At 44.2% G+C, this 15,253-nt stretch overlaps 4 protein-coding genes and 1 long non-coding RNA gene across 6 annotated transcripts in view; 2 read left to right on the top strand and 3 right to left on the bottom strand.

Moving 5' to 3' along the window:
• LOC310705097 (uncharacterized protein) overlaps positions 1-14,861 on the bottom strand; it is a 53,033-nt gene extending 38,172 nt beyond the window's left edge. The window contains exon 1 of the mRNA XM_083499518.1: positions 14,593-14,861. The gene's annotated coding sequence lies outside the window, so the exon portion shown is untranslated. The remainder of the gene's footprint in view (positions 1-14,592) is intronic.
• The window catches only part of LOC310705360 (uncharacterized protein), a 75,812-nt gene that overhangs the window by 30,030 nt on the left and 30,529 nt on the right, over positions 1-15,253 (top strand). The window lies entirely within an intron of this gene.
• The window catches only part of LOC310705081 (uncharacterized protein), a 68,181-nt gene that overhangs the window by 25,570 nt on the left and 27,358 nt on the right, over positions 1-15,253 (bottom strand). The window lies entirely within an intron of this gene.
• On the top strand, positions 2,112-3,813 carry LOC310705440. The gene is made up of 3 exons (XR_014525284.1): positions 2,112-2,198; positions 2,989-3,105; positions 3,686-3,813. It is a non-coding gene; the product is annotated as an uncharacterized lncRNA (long non-coding RNA).
• The window catches only part of LOC310705124 (uncharacterized protein), a 56,636-nt gene continuing 44,698 nt past the window's right edge, over positions 3,316-15,253 (bottom strand). The window contains exons 8-9 of the mRNA XM_083499596.1: positions 4,509-4,811; positions 3,316-4,309 (exon numbers count right to left, since the gene is read on the bottom strand). The gene's annotated coding sequence lies outside the window, so the exon portion shown is untranslated. The remainder of the gene's footprint in view (positions 4,310-4,508; positions 4,812-15,253) is intronic.

Below are 15,253 nucleotides of genomic sequence, written 5' to 3'. Positions count from 1 at the left end.
GTAGCAGCGCCCATTTCCGGCTGCTTTGCCAGCAACAATCCCTTTGGGACAGAGAGGATGTGGTCCTGGGATGCCATGCTCTGGGTGCGAGGGGATTGCTGCAGTGGCCTCCGTGGGGAGCTGCCCTGGGAGACGACTGGGAAACTGGTTTGCAATGCAGCAGCCAGAATATGGACTGGGATCCCTCTCTTTGTTCCTGGCCTTTCTTCCCCACTTTAACTTCCTTCCTCGCCGTTGTTCTTTTTTTTTTTGGGGGGGGGGGCTAGTCCACCTCCTAGTCCAGCTTTGGAAAACCATCTGCACATGTTTCCTCTGTCGTGCAATGAGGCTGAGCGATGTCACACAGAGTTAAAGTCCCAGGGACTCCTTTGTTTAAAGAAGGGAGATATTTTCTGAAGGGGGGGGGGCGGAGGGCCAAATGATTTTGGGATCCTGTGATCTCCAGGAAGGAGAGCGTGGCAGACCTGGCCCCTCCCTGGCAGGACCCTCTCCTCCCTGACTTGGGGTCCCCCCCCCACATGAGCAGATCCGCCCCCCCGGCCTCCTCCCCTGCTACAGCCCTGCCCCCCCGTCTCCCCACTGCACCCTCTGGGGGGAGAGAGAGGAGACTCACCAGATCCCAGGAGGGGACAGCGAGGCAGCCCTTGCAGGAGAGACCCCAAAGCAAGGAAAGGACTGGGGAGGGAGGGGCCTTGGCTCTGGAGGACCTGGCCCCCCCTTGCTTCCTGTCCTCTCTAGGAAGGCAGCTCACTTCCCTTTAAACCTTGCCAAGCCGAGTCCCTCCAGCTCAGACCCCTCTCGCTTGGCAGAACCTCAGATTCTTCTTATTTTTTATGGATTAAGGGGGGCATCTGCCACCCTGGCTACGCCAATGCCCAGATATCCTTTTGGGGGTGAGGCTCTTGGCTGGACTCTGAGCATCTCCCTCCCTTGGCCAGAAACCAGAGGAAGAGCTTGCAGGGAAAAGGGCTTTGCAGGAGGCAAGGAAGCTCCTCCTAGAATTCAGGAGTGGAGAGATAGGAGGGGATCCCAGGGTTTTCTAGTCCAACCCCCAGCAATGCAGGAATCTCCGCTAAAGCATCCATGGCAGATGGCCGTCCGATCTCTGCTGAGAAACCTCCAAGGAAGGAGAGTCCACCACCTCCCAAGGGAGACCTTTCCCCTGCCCAACTGCTCTTAGATGTCCCTCAAGGCAGCGGGTCCTGAGTTCTAGCCCTGCTGAAACAATCGCACTGGCTGCCAAGGAGGAACCAAGCGAATTTCAAAATAAATTAATCCTAGTCTCATCATAAATGAGTAATACTTTCCTATGCATGCTTTTTATGCTAATATACAAAAGTATGCCATTTCCCTTTCCAGATATGCTTAATTGCTAATTCAATGGACTGAAAATGGATTGTTGTTATTTTTATGTTTAGGGAAGCTTTTAATATTTGATGGAGTATTGAATTTTAATATTTTGTTGGAAGTAGCCCAGAGTGGCTAGGGAACCCAGCCAGATGGGCGGGGTATAAATATTATTATTATTATTATTATTATTATTATTGATAAGGTGAGTGTTCTCCTTTCGAAAGAGGCAGGTGGAATTTATATGGTTGCTAATAGCATAACCTTGAAAGACTAGTGAAATATGGGGAGCCCTAGAGCTGAAAATGGATGGTTGCTGTTATTATGTTTTGGGAAGCTTTTAATATTGGATGGACTATTGTATTTTGATATTTTCTTGGAAGCTGCCTAGAGTGGCAGGGGAAACCCAGCCAGATGGGCGGGGTATAAATATATTATTATTATTATTATTATTATTATTATTATTATTATTATTATTATTATTATTATTATTATTATTATATTAAATTGATCAGGTGATTTTTCTCCTTTCAAAAGAGGCAGGTGGAATCTCCACGGTGGCTAATAGAATAACGTTGAAAGGCTAGTGAAATATGGGGAGCCCTAGAGCATCTGCTTGGCATGCAGAATGTCCCAGTCAGTGTAGACCAGGGGTCCTCAAACTATGTCCTGCACGGCCATTTCAGAAACCGCCAAGTGTCCAAGGCTGAAAGCATTTTGCCGCCCGCTCAGTCAGTCCCCGTGAGGTAAATGCCACAGGCATGGTGGTGGCGGCTCTACCAATGGAAGGCCAGGGGGTTTCGCCTGGGGACGGGGAAGTGTTGTCTTTTGGCTTGAAGAGCAAAGTTGAGGTTGGTGGAGGAAGGCAGACTTGGATCAATTCGGTTTCATTACGTAAAGGTTTACTTTAAAGGTGGGAGAAGGAAGTATAGTCCTATTTTTGTGCATGGAGCAGTGGCATTTCCACTCATGCGGTTTACATGCTCTGAAAGCTGGGATCTGTTTTGATATTTAAATTTTTAAAGGGTGGAATGGAACCAGATATTGGCCACCTTCTTAGCCTGGGGCAGGGGTCAGCAACCTTTTTCAGCCGTGGGCCGGTCCACCATCCCTCAGACCATGTAGGGAGCCAGACTATATTTTTTTTTGGGGGGGGGATGAACGAATTCCTATGCCCCACAAATAACCCAGAGAGGCATTTTAAATAAAAGGACACAATCTACTCATGTAAATACACACTGATTCCCGAATTGTCCGCGAGCCGGATTGAGAAGGCGATTGGTCCGGATCTGGCCCCCAGGCCTTAGTTTGCCTACCCCTGGCCTGAGCAGCCACATTATGGTTATAGGAGGCCAGGATTGGCCCCCAAGGCTTGGAATGTCTCTCCTCCCCTGCAGTAGGAACTTGGAATCAAGAGAAAACTCTTGTAATATCCTTGCCAGGTGCTCAGGGACGGACTCACCTGTCCCCATGTCCTTCTCTTTGCAGATGTGCGGTTGCACATCCCTCCCCCAGGAGGGAGTATTGGAGAGAACCAGAGCAGGGACTCAGACCTGCCCTCCTTGCCCCCCACTCTGCACTCTCGGATGTGGAGAAGCCCTCCCTTCATGAGGAACTGACAGCCTGACTTTTGCCTTTCAGCTGCTGGAGGAAGATCAGCTGTACCTGCCAGAGGTGATTCAGAACTGCCAGGCAGCTCAGCTCAGGGGGCTCCGAACTCTGAAGTGCTCCAAGCAAGAGACAGCCAAAGCCATCCTGGTGAGTGATGGGTGGTGTGGGGGACCCCCATGGGGAAGTGGGGAGGGAGGGGCTTTGAGGAAGGGGTTCTCTGTCTGACAGAGAGGAGGACCCTACTGGCCTAGGTTCACGTTTCCTATTTGAAAGGGGAATCATCTGAGGGACTTCCTGTGAAAATCTGGGTCAGGAATGCTGTTCCTGGAATGTACAAACACACAAGACTTAACCGGCTGTGGATTCACATAAATAATACTCTTCTATACATTCTTATCACAATATCAAAGGTTTATCTTGCACATAAACAACACATAAAGTGCAATAATATAGACGGAAGTCCCCAATAAATCAGCTCATTCATAAAGACCAAATGTCTGCTAGTTTCTGTTCCACATACGTTCATAAAGTCCAAACTGGAGCCTATTACAGTTCCACAGTCTTGACAAGGATTTCCGGAATAATGCCTTGTTTCGCTCTCATGGGCTCCATCCATTGTACATATTCTAAGTAATATAAATGAATACAATGTCGTAATTCAACATATTTTAACAAATTAACAAACCTGTGTATGGATAAAGTTTGTTTTGCATTTGTTGTTTTAAAGGGGTCACTTAAAGAAGAAAACCTTACAGCTGCAGATTTCTGTCACCTGTAGCTAAAATCAATGCTGCGCCTGTCTATATACATTGTAAGACTTGTTGTTCATGGAAGAAACCACTGTGTTAAAAGTTCCATTATCTTGATACTTCATATATGGTATGTACTTTTATAGCACAATTGTTTATGTAATTTTAATTTGTTAAATGATCTACTGGTGGATCCACCACTCTGGTCACTGCTCCCTGAGAAAAGCTCAAGAACTCTGGGCAAAGACAATGGGTAGAACACTGGCAGGATTTTATTACTGGGAGTAGATCTCAGTCTCTTGGAAGTTCTGGCATTGTGGCTAGTTCAAGGTACTAGCACAACTTTAATTGCCACTCATCTTTTGTTGATATTAACTCATTTTCCAGTATTTTGCTATTAGCATCCTAGCCGCTGTTGTTGTGTAAAGAAACACTCTTTTATTTTCATTCGGTATGCTTATTGTTAGAATATCAAATAGGAAAGCTTTGGTTTTCTTTAAAATAAATAGCATTTATTTTATTTTATTTTATTTTACTTTATTTGTGAAATAACGTTCCCTCATTATTTTTTATCTGGAAAAAATGTTTAACTGGTAATCTATCTTTCTTACTTTTTTTTCTTCCAGTAGCACCTTAAAGACCAACTAAGTTAGTTCTTGGTATGAGCTTTCGTGTGCATGCACACTTCTTCACACGAAAGCTCATACCAAGAACTAACTTAGTTGGTCTTTAAGGTGCTACTGGAAGAAAAAAAAAATTTATTTTGACTATGGCAGACCAACACGGCTACCTATCTACTACATTTCTTACTTTTGTTTTCTTTTTATATTTTAACTTTTTTTGTATTTTTAGCATATAATAACAGTAGTAAATACTGTTATATGGAAATGTGATCCCAATATTGAAATGAATAAAATGATTAACTCTCTAAGATAATCATAGTGAAATGAATAAAATGCCTGCAGCTTCTCAAGAAAACTCAAGGAGATTCTCCCCTTTTGGGCTTTTACCTCTTCCCTTTATAACTGTGTCTTTAAGTCCCAAAAGTCCTGCCCCCCCCCCCCCCGCTTACAGGATATCCCTTCTACAGATGTCAACGCAGACCTTGTCACCACAAGACTATTCATTACCTGCAGCAGCAACAACAAAAGACACCAGAGTGGCCGCAGCTATCTCTTTCCAAAGGCTATAGATTGACGGGGGGGGGGCTGACAAAGGGGGGGAGAGTTGAATTGCAAGCACATTCTCTCACCTTTTAAACCTCAAGACTCTGTGCCCCAGGATTGAAAAGATACAGTGGTGCCCCGCAAGACGAATGCCTCGCAAGACAGAAAACTCGCTAGACGAAAGAGTTTTCCGTTTTGGAGGTGCTTCGCAAAACGAATCTCCTATGGGCTTGCTTCGCAAGACGACAATGTCTTGCGAGTTCCTGCTGGTTTCCCCCCCTTCCCCCCTTTTTCTAAGCTGCTAAGCCGCTTATCAGCTGATCCGACCAGCAGATAAGCCGCTAAAAGCAGCTAAAAGCCGCTAATAGCGCTGAGCCGCTTATCAGCTGATCCGATCAGCAGATAAACCGCTAAAAGCCTCTAAAAGCCGCTAATAGCACTAATCCTTCAATGGGCTTGCTTCGCAAGATGAAAAAAACCGCTAGACGAAGAGAATCACAGAACGGATTCTTTTCGTCTTGCGAGGCACCACTGTATGTAAAAGATCACAATTGCCTCAAGATAGGCAATTAATATTTAATTAGTATGTGGTGTATTGTGTGATATTATGTAGGAATGCTAACATATGTCTGACAGTATGTTATCTCCACAAAGGGGGGGACCCAATTTTTGTGTATAATTGCCTTTATGCTCAATGTATAGTGTCTTATTGCCTACACCCCAATGGAGGATTCTCATGCATTTTAAGCTTTCAAATAAATCAGGCTATTGCATAGTCCATAGCTGTCAACTTACAGATTTGAAAATAAGGGACCAGCAGCCAAAATAATAACTGCAGCCTCACCTGTTCCAGGCACTCCAGTCTTCCTGTCCTCCTGCAGTCTGGTCAAACTCATGCTGGGTAGCTTCGAGAACACTGTCCAGCCAACTTTGTAACCAGAGGTTCAACTGAATAGAATCTGAATCACATGCACCACAAGGCCTATGCAGCCTCAACCTAAGATGGCTCCCCGGCCTGGCTTTGCACTGTAAAGTTTGCAGCAGCACGTGCAACAAAATGGCGTCCAGCATTCAAAAAACCCCTCAGCTTGCATTAACTAGCCACACACAAGGCATGCAAGCTCCACCCCCCAGTCATTCTTAGACTCCTTATTGGGTGAGCAACACAGCCAAGCAACACAGTTGGAGCCTCCCTCCTCCCTGGCCAGCAGGGAGGGAGGGAGAGGAGCTGCTTCCTTTGAAATTTAAGGGACATCATTTAAGGGACATCCATCAATAAGGGACAGCAGCGGGACATGGCGCTGGAATAAGGGACTGTCCCTTCAAATAAGGGACACTTGACAGCTATGGCGTAGTCCAGTATTTAGATTAGATCAATTTAAGTGGTTAAAATGAATGTTCTGCCAAAAATGCTATTCCTCTTTCAATCAGTCCCAGTAATTGTGAAAGATGAATGTTTCAAAAAATGGCAGAAAGAAATTTCCAAGTTTATTGGGGGGAGGGGCTAAAGTCCAAGGATAAAACACAAGATACTTACAGACATAAAAGACAGGTGGTTTTGCCCTCCCAGACCTTTCATTATATTATGAAGCTGCATGCTTGGTATGGATTAGGGACTGGGTGAAGTTGGAAAAGCAAGAAGCATTAGAATTAGAAGGACATGACAATAAATTTGGCTGGCACGCATATTTATGGCATGGGAAAGGGAAGGTACATAAAAGTTTTTATAACCATATAATTAGGAAATCACTAATGAGCATATGGGAGAGATACAGTGGTACCCCAGGTTAAGCACTTAATTCTTTCCGAAGGTCCGTTCTTAACCTGAAACTGTTATTAACCTGAAGCACCACTTTAGCTAATGGGGCCTCTTGCTGCTGCTGCGTCCCTGGAGCCCGATTTCTGTTCTTATCCTGAAGCAAAGTTCTTAACCTGATGCACTATTTCTGGGTTAGCGGACTGTGTAACCTGAAGCGTATATAACCTGAAGCTTATGTAACCCAAGGTACCACTGTATAAAGATTTGTTAGAACAGAAGACCCCTTGGTGGCTTTCACCACATGAAGCTTTACTGCTCAAACCACTTGAAAAGAAAGGAAAGTGGCTTACGTATGCTGACTTATTAAAAGGATCAAGAAGGAAAATGGAAACGAAGAGATTACAAGGAAATAAAAGATCACTTTCAGAGTTGGTTATGCTATCGGCAACTACATGAAATATACAAAGAAGACAATAAGAAAGGATTTAGCTACACGACATCTAGATTTCAAAAGGAAGTCATAGAAGGGAAAGGGAAGTTGCTGAAAGGTGCATATAGTATTCTGCTAAAATGGGAAACAAAAGATGAAGAGGTGAAATCAGTCATGATTAAATGGGCACAAGCTATAGGTCATAATATAATGTTGGAAGATTGGGAAAGATTGTGGAAAACTGATTTAAAATTTAAAGACTGCTCTTTGCTGAAAAAAAATTACATGAAAATGATGTATACATAGTATATATCACCAGTGCAGATAGGAAGAATGTATAAAACCGGCTCAAATATATGTTGGAAATGTAAGGAAAAAGAAGGGACTTTTTACCATATGTGGTGGGATTGTAATAAAATTAAAAAATTCTGGGAAATGATATACAATGAGTTGAAGAAAATGTTCCAATTAACTTTGTAAAAAAAGCCTGAAGCATTATTGTTAGGGATTGTAGGGGAAAAAAGAAGAAGAAATGCACCTTGGGCTTCTTGCCATGCAGCAGAAAATAGGGCGTGTCCCCTGCTACAGAACTGTAAGAAAGGTTCAGAGTGAAGGACGCAGATTTCCACGCTTCCACCCAAAACTGCTAGGGCAACCCTGTGTCAAAGAGCATGGCTTCGGTTGCCTCCTGCAGCGTTCTCTACCTGCATTCTGCAACTCCATTCTCCTGAGGAGAATCTGCTACAGTCAACCTGTGGCGTATGCCTTTTTGGCAGAAGAAGTTCTGCAACGCAGACCTGGTGAACTCTCCACCGCGATCTGATTGAAAGCTCTTGACCCGCAGTGAGAACTGTAGTTATACTGCCATTATCCAGTCTTTCACCAAAGCAGCGGCCTCTCCCTTGTGCTTCAGAGAGAAAAGCCACCCATTTCTGGAATAATCATCCACCAGAGATAGCACAAATTTGGCCCCACCCAGACTGGCAACTGACATAGGGCCGCAAAGGTCTGCACGGACTAGCTCAAAAGGTTTTGTGGTTACCTTGTCAGACCTAGGATAAGAGCACGTCTGAACCTTGGCTTTCTTGAAGGCACCCTTCATTCCAGATATTTGTCACATGCCTTCATCTTGTACCCCTCAGTGCACCCTGGGACCTTCTTCACGTACCCCCAGTTGACATTTGACATTCTCTGGTGCCAAACACTATGATGTCCACCATCATGGATGGGAACGTTACCACACTGTGCTTGTGCATCCTCAGGGGGACCTTTACCTGCAATAGGCATTTCTAGCACAAACAGCCTGTCTTTGTATTCAACACTGACCAGTTGTTGCCCACCTCTGGAAATGGAATAAACATTATTTTCAAAACACACTTTGAACCCATCATGGACAAGAGAGGAAACAGAAAGCAAACAGCACTGCAGCTCTGGAACGACATAGGCCTCAATCTCCGCCTATAAAAAAGAACAATAAACAGAGCCAGACCTAGTTAGTTGGCACTTGGAACCATCTGCAAGATTTACACTTCCAGTTTTCACAACCTTGCAGTTCCACAAAAAAACACTAGATGGTGATGGCATGAGGTGGTGACTGGCCCCACTGTCAAACACCCAGCTCAGCCCATTTTTACCGCTTTCTGCCTGTAATGCGTATAATGGCAGCAACTTTTTAAAAAAGTAATATTTTGAGCCCGTAGTTCAATTTCCCAGCAGCTCCCCTTGCCCCAGGAACGCTTCTAGCATTCCATCTCCTTTACCTGTGGCATTGTTCAGCAGTGGGAAAAGTGACCTCTTCACTCCAGATGTCCATTTGGTATGGCCCTTTCCAGGTTTTTGCCTGTTCATTGTGTTCGTCTTTCATTTGTTCTCCTATGTGTGTTGCCAGTAGAAGCCACAATTCTGTGGGTACTCTAGGCGGTGCAGAAAGTTGGCAGCAATTCCCTACACCCACAGGTCTCAGGATGGTTAAAACATAAAAAAACAAAATAAAAACACAAAACACCACATTTTAAATGGGCATAAAATGTCAATCAGCCAAAGGACTGGTTAAAAAGTGTGGATTTGCCTGGCTCCTAAATCTGTATAATAGTTTTTCCAACCTTTGTATGGATTCTTTGATGGGAAGTGAGATTCTGACTGTGACTGAAGCTCTTTCCACATTCCACACACTGATATGGTTTTTCCCCAGTATGAATTCTTTGATGTGAAGTGAGACTGTGGCTGTTACTGAAGCGATTTCCACATTCCACACACTGATAGGGTTTCGCCCCTGTATGAATTCTTTGATGGGAAGTGAGATCGGAACTCTTCCTGAAGCTCTTTCCACATTCCACACACTGATAGGGTTTCTCCCCTGTATGAATTCTTTGATGGGAAGTGAGAGAGGAGCTATGAGTGAAGCTCTTTCCACATTCCTCACACTGATAGGGTTTCTCCCCTGTATGAATTCTTTGATGGGAAGTGAGACTGTGGTTGCGACTGAAGCTCTTTCCACATTCCACACACTGATAGGGTTTCTCCCCTGTATGAATTCGCTTATGGGAAGTGAGATCGGAGCTCTGACTGAAGCTCTTTCCACATTCCTCACACTGATAGGGTTTCTCCCCTGTATGAATTCTTTGATGTGAAGTGAGATTCTGACTGTGACTGAAGCTCTTTCCACATTCCACACACTGATATGGTTTATCCCCTGTATGAATTCTTTGATGTGAAGTGAGACTGTGGCTGTGACTGAAGCACTTTGCACATTCCACACACTGATAGGGTTTCGCTCCTGTATGAATTCTTTGATGGGAAGTGAGAGAGGAGCTCTTCCTGAAGCTCTTTCCACATTTCACACACTGATAGGGTTTCTCCCCTGTATGAATTCGCTTATGGGAAGTTAGATCGGAGCTATCAGTGAAGCTCTTTCCACATTCCACACACTGATAGGGTTTCTCCCCTGTATGAATTCTTTGATGGGAAGTGAGATGGGTGCTCTGACTGAAGCTCTTTCCACATTCCACACACTGATAGGGTTTTTCCCCTGTATGAATTCGCTTATGGGAAGTGAGATCGGACTTTTGACTGAAGCTCTTTCCGCATTCTACACACTGATAGGGTTTCTCCCCTGTATGAATTCTCTGATGGGAAGTGAGATTGGAGTTATTCTTCAAGCTCTTTCCACATATTACGCACTGATAGGGATTCTCTCCTGTATGAACTCTCTTATGGGAAGTGAGATCGTGGCTAATTCTGAAGCTCTTTCCACATTCCACACACTGATAGGGTTTCTCCCCTGTATGAATTCTTCGATGGGAAGTGAGATGGGAATTCTGACTGAAGCTCTTTCCACACTCCACACACTGATAGGGTTTCTCCCCTGTATGAATTCTTCGATGGGTAGTGAGTTTGGAGTTGTGACTGAAGCTTTTTCCACATTCCACGCACTGATAGAGTTTCTTTCCAATGAGAGTTTGTTGATGGGAAGTGGAATGGGAGCTCTGACTACATCTTTCTCCACACTCCAAATTTTTACGTGGCATGTCCTCTCTGGGGATTTTTTCGTTGTCACCTTTGTTCTCTATTTCCGTTTCATCACAATCTGCAATGGAGACAAAAAGAGATTAGAGCCTCAGGAACAAATGGAGAAGAACTGAAGGGTGTGTGTTCATTACCAGTTGTTTGTCATTAACCAATATATTAATTATGAGATTCTGATGTGTTGTTGAATGTTGCTTTGTTTGATATACAGTAGTGGTCAAAATTATGGAAGCTCATAACACCACTTCTTTTGGAGTGATATCATAAAATCATATATCAATGGGAAGATAATTTAATCAAAAATGCAATTCAACAAAGTTCATTTAATTATCCATATTCTATCAAATGTTATAGCCAAGTAACCAGAGAAAGGAAGCACAATTTGCTTAGGTTGTAAAACATTATAAAATTATAGAAATGGCACAAAAAGTTGACTGGTCACCCAGAAAGCGATGTAAAATTGTAGTATTAAGTGAACGAGGCTACCTTTATGAAGAAATTAGAAGAAAGATTGGGGAAAACTTAACCAAAGCTGGCATTTCTATATTTTTGAAGAGGTATAAGGAGACTCAATCATTATAAAATCAGACTGGTAAAGGCAGGAAAAGGTGCACAAAGGCAAGTGATGATCGAAGAATGGAGAGACTGTCCCTACATGACAGAAGAAAATCATCTGGGTATATACAGGTTGACATGGAGCAATGTACTGTGAAGTTGAGTGCTAGGACTGGTCTAAATGTTAGAATTTTAAGAAAAAAGCCATTGTTATCTCTCAAGCAAAGCTTGAAAAGATTAAACCCATGTTAACTGGACAGCGGAACAATGGGACAATGTTATTTGGAGCATTGAGACCCAAATCTCCTTGCATGGTAGTGATGGCATGAAATACGCGAGAAGAATCAGAGATTTACATCCTTCTTGCATTACACCAACCGTGAAACACGCAGATAGTGTGATGATCTGGGGTTGCATGGCAGCAAAAGGTGTGGGCAGAATATGCGTCATTAATGGGAATGTAAAACGCATCACCATAAAGAAGGCTGATCGCCGAAGAATTGATGCTTTTGAATTATGGTGCTGGAGGAGACTTTTGAGAGTCCCATGGACTGCAAGAAGATCAAACCTCTCCATTCTTAAGGAAATCAGCCCTGAGTGCTCACTGGAAGGACAGATCGTGAAGCTGAGGCTCCAATACTTTGGCCACCTAATGAGAAGAGGAGACTCCCTGGAAAAGACCCTGATGTTGGGAAAGGTGGAGGGCACAACGAGAAGGGGACGACAGAGGACGAGATGGTTGGACGGTATTCTCGAAGCTACAAACATGAGTCTGACCAAACTACGGGAGGCAGTGGAAGAGTGCCTGGTGTGCTCTGGTCCATGGGGTCACGAAGAGTCGGACACAACTAAACGACTAAACATCAACAAAACGCATCAATTAAATACTTGAGCCCAAACTGAAGCGTTCCACAGGTGATCTTTACCCAGATACTGAAGCATTTATATTTGATTGTTTGTTTGTTTGCTTTCTATTTCAACAAGATTCAGCTCCATGTCATGTTGCTGCTGTGTGCAAAAGGTGCTTTCAAGATAATCTTATTTCACTGCCGGAATGGCCTGGGAGTAGCACAAACATTAACCCAATCAGAAATCTATAGAGCCGACTAAAGAAACAACCCAGCAACCCAGCAATAAAGCCCAATTAACAGAGACAATAATTCATTCTTGGTTTCACATTCTTACAGCTGCAGAACTAAAAACTTGGTTCACTTCATGGGAAGGCGTTGTAAGGCCGTAATGAAAGCGAAAGGTTACCAATGGTTACCAAAGGTTTCACGTTTTTTCTTTATGACTGCTGTTCTAATAAATACTCCTTCATAAAAGTCATTGCATTACATTCTTCATTAAATTGTCTTTCCATTGCTCTATAATTTTATGGTATTACTCCACACAAAAGTGGTGTTATGAGACATCAAACCTCAGAAATACACGATTCACAAAAGATTTATACAAGTTTGGCCTCTAGTATAAGTTGTTAATTTTAAAGTTAATGTTCTTTTTATATGGGTTCAGATTATTATTATTTATGTTTCGTGATTATATATGTGTTGGAAGCCGCTCAGAGTGGCTGGGGCAACCCAGCCAGATGGGCAGGATAGAAATAATAATTATTATTATTACTACAGTAGTACCTCAATTTAAGAACAGTCCTGTTCCAGAAAAGATTATGTTTGTAAACCTAGGTACCACTGTATTACTCGTTATTGTTGTTGTTAAGTTTGTAAACCGAGGTACCACTGTATTACTATTACTATCATCATCATCCTCATCACTGCTACTACTACCTGAGATTCCATAAGCCCAGTGTTTCTCTGGGATGAATTTTGTTTGGCCCAGTCATGGCATCCCCTCCATCTCCAATGTCAGTCGTCTCTTTGGTCAACCCAAGACTGACAGGAGCAAAAAAAAACACCTGAAGCTACTTATCTTTCCTAACAATTCTGAAGCTCCAGTTACAGATAGGTAGCCATGTTGGTCTGCCATAGTCAAAATAAAAAAATTCCTTCCAGTAGCACCTTAAAGACCAACTAAGTTAGTTCTTGGTATGAGCTTTCGTGTGCATGTGTATCTGAAGAAGTGTGCATGCACACGAAAGCTCATACCAAGAACTAACTTAGTTGGTCTTTAAGGTGCTACTGGAAGGAATTTTTTAATTCTGAAGCTGACATTTAAGATGGACTCAGAAGTTCAGACCAGCCCAATCCTGGTAGAAAAAGGAATAATTTGAGAAAGATTGTTCAAAGAAAAAACTGTAATTTACTCTTTATTGTGGGGGTGTTAGGTTCCCAGGTGTTATAGGGGGCGCTGTTGAGCTCTGTGAAAATAGATGAGGTTGGTCACACAGAGGTATTTTTTGAAGTCCCAGGCTGATATGACGATCCCACAGGGAGCCTTACCAAGAGAGGCCACGATCCCACGATTCTCCTCCATGACGTCCTTATGCAGAGCTCTCTGGTCAGGATCCAGCAACGCCCACTCCTCGTCCGTGAAACGAACAGCGACATCTTCAAAGCACACTGGACCCTAAAAGAAAAAGGGAAATGTCCTCCTCTGAGACAGCAGAATTTTGATCTACTACACAATGCTCTGTTGTTTCATTCCTGTTAATTGCAGTGTTGTTTCAATAGGGTTGCTTTGCTGCACATTTCAAATATGGATGCTTATTTTATTCTGCGTTTTAATTATGGGTATTTGTCTCTGTGCAAATACGTGGTTCTCCACATTGTGTTTTCCAAGTCATTCTGCCTACGCAAGCATTCCAGTTTGCCTGATGGAAGGATCCACTTTCTCCTCTCCTCCTGAGCTGTTCTGGGGAGTTCCCTCCCAATGCCCTAGAGCCAAATTCAAGGGGTTCATGGGGGCATGGAGGGGGGAGCAATGGGGGGCAGGCCCCATTTTGCGGCCGATGGGGCTGGTTAGGTGAATCCAGGCCACTATTTGTTCACATTTGTCCACCCCTTAGAAACCAATTTTAGCATTCATTGATCAATCTTGTATAAGGTTACCAATTTTTTTTCAATGAATCCGGGGACACTAAGTATAAATAAATAAATAAAAAATACTACATGTGATGATGCAGCGATGGGGGTGGCAGAGGGGCGGCCAGCACCTTGACCTCAACCGCCATGTTTCCCCTTCCTCCAAGGCTTCTATCTCCTTTTTCCGTGAGCCTGGGTAGCCCCTGAGTTGTTGGTTCTTCGGTGGTGGTGATGGGGAAGCGCTGTGCGGTGGGTCAGGCATGGAAGGCGAAGAAGGAAGGCCAAGAGCAGCCGCAAGGCACGGGCAGCGCGATGCCTCCCTTCTCATCGGAGCAACGCCAATTCCATTCCTATTTTGAATGGCCATCTGTCTCTAGCATGATCTAGCAGAGATTCCTGCATTGCAGGGGGTCTCCTGGCTCTGAGAGACAAGCAGGGAGGGTGGCTTCTGGCAAAAAGAGAGGGGGACAATCTTCCTTATCCTGACTCACCTCTGCCTCTCGACCTTCCTCTCCCACTCGCCTCCTTCCTCTTCTGCCTCTGATTCTGCACTGCATTCTGCCACAGAGTCTTCCAGCTCACTAAGCCCTGTAACCCCTTCAGCTTCTGACACCTCCTCTTCCCAGGCTTCTCCCTCTTCCCCCTCCGACCGCCCATCCTTCTGCTACCTCCACTTCTTGGGCTCTCAGCCATCTTCCTTCCTGGTTCCCCAGCTGCATCCTCCCACCATTCCTCTGTGCCCAACCATTCCATGACACTGCTCCATCCCTCGGCCTCTGTCGCCACAAGGCAGCTTCCCCTGACCTGATCTGGTCCCACAGCCGCTGCTTCCCTTCTGTCCCCATGAAAAGACAAATCAGGAAGTCTTGCCGGCATCATTCTGTCACCTGCAAGAGAAAAAGGGTAAACAGGATGCCAGGAGTGCCGGCTTATCTCACAGGTGAAACAGGGCATCTCTTACTACAGATGGGCCTTTGAGAAAGCCTTACCTTCTGAGAGCATTTGGACGTTTGTGCCCATTTCATATGTTAGTTGTGCATCTCCCCTCCTCTGGACCCTTGTTCCCAACTGTCTCCCCCCAAAACAAGATGAAAAGAACCCTCAGATGAGTTGGAAAAGCAACAGAATGA

The sequence above is a fragment of the Podarcis liolepis genome (assembly GCF_965112155.1).
Source record: "Podarcis liolepis genome assembly, chromosome: 4".
Lineage (NCBI taxonomy): Eukaryota > Metazoa > Chordata > Lepidosauria > Squamata > Lacertidae > Podarcis > Podarcis liolepis.
Note: the sequence above shows the minus strand (reverse complement) of the source record. Positions and strands in the feature narration are given on the sequence as shown.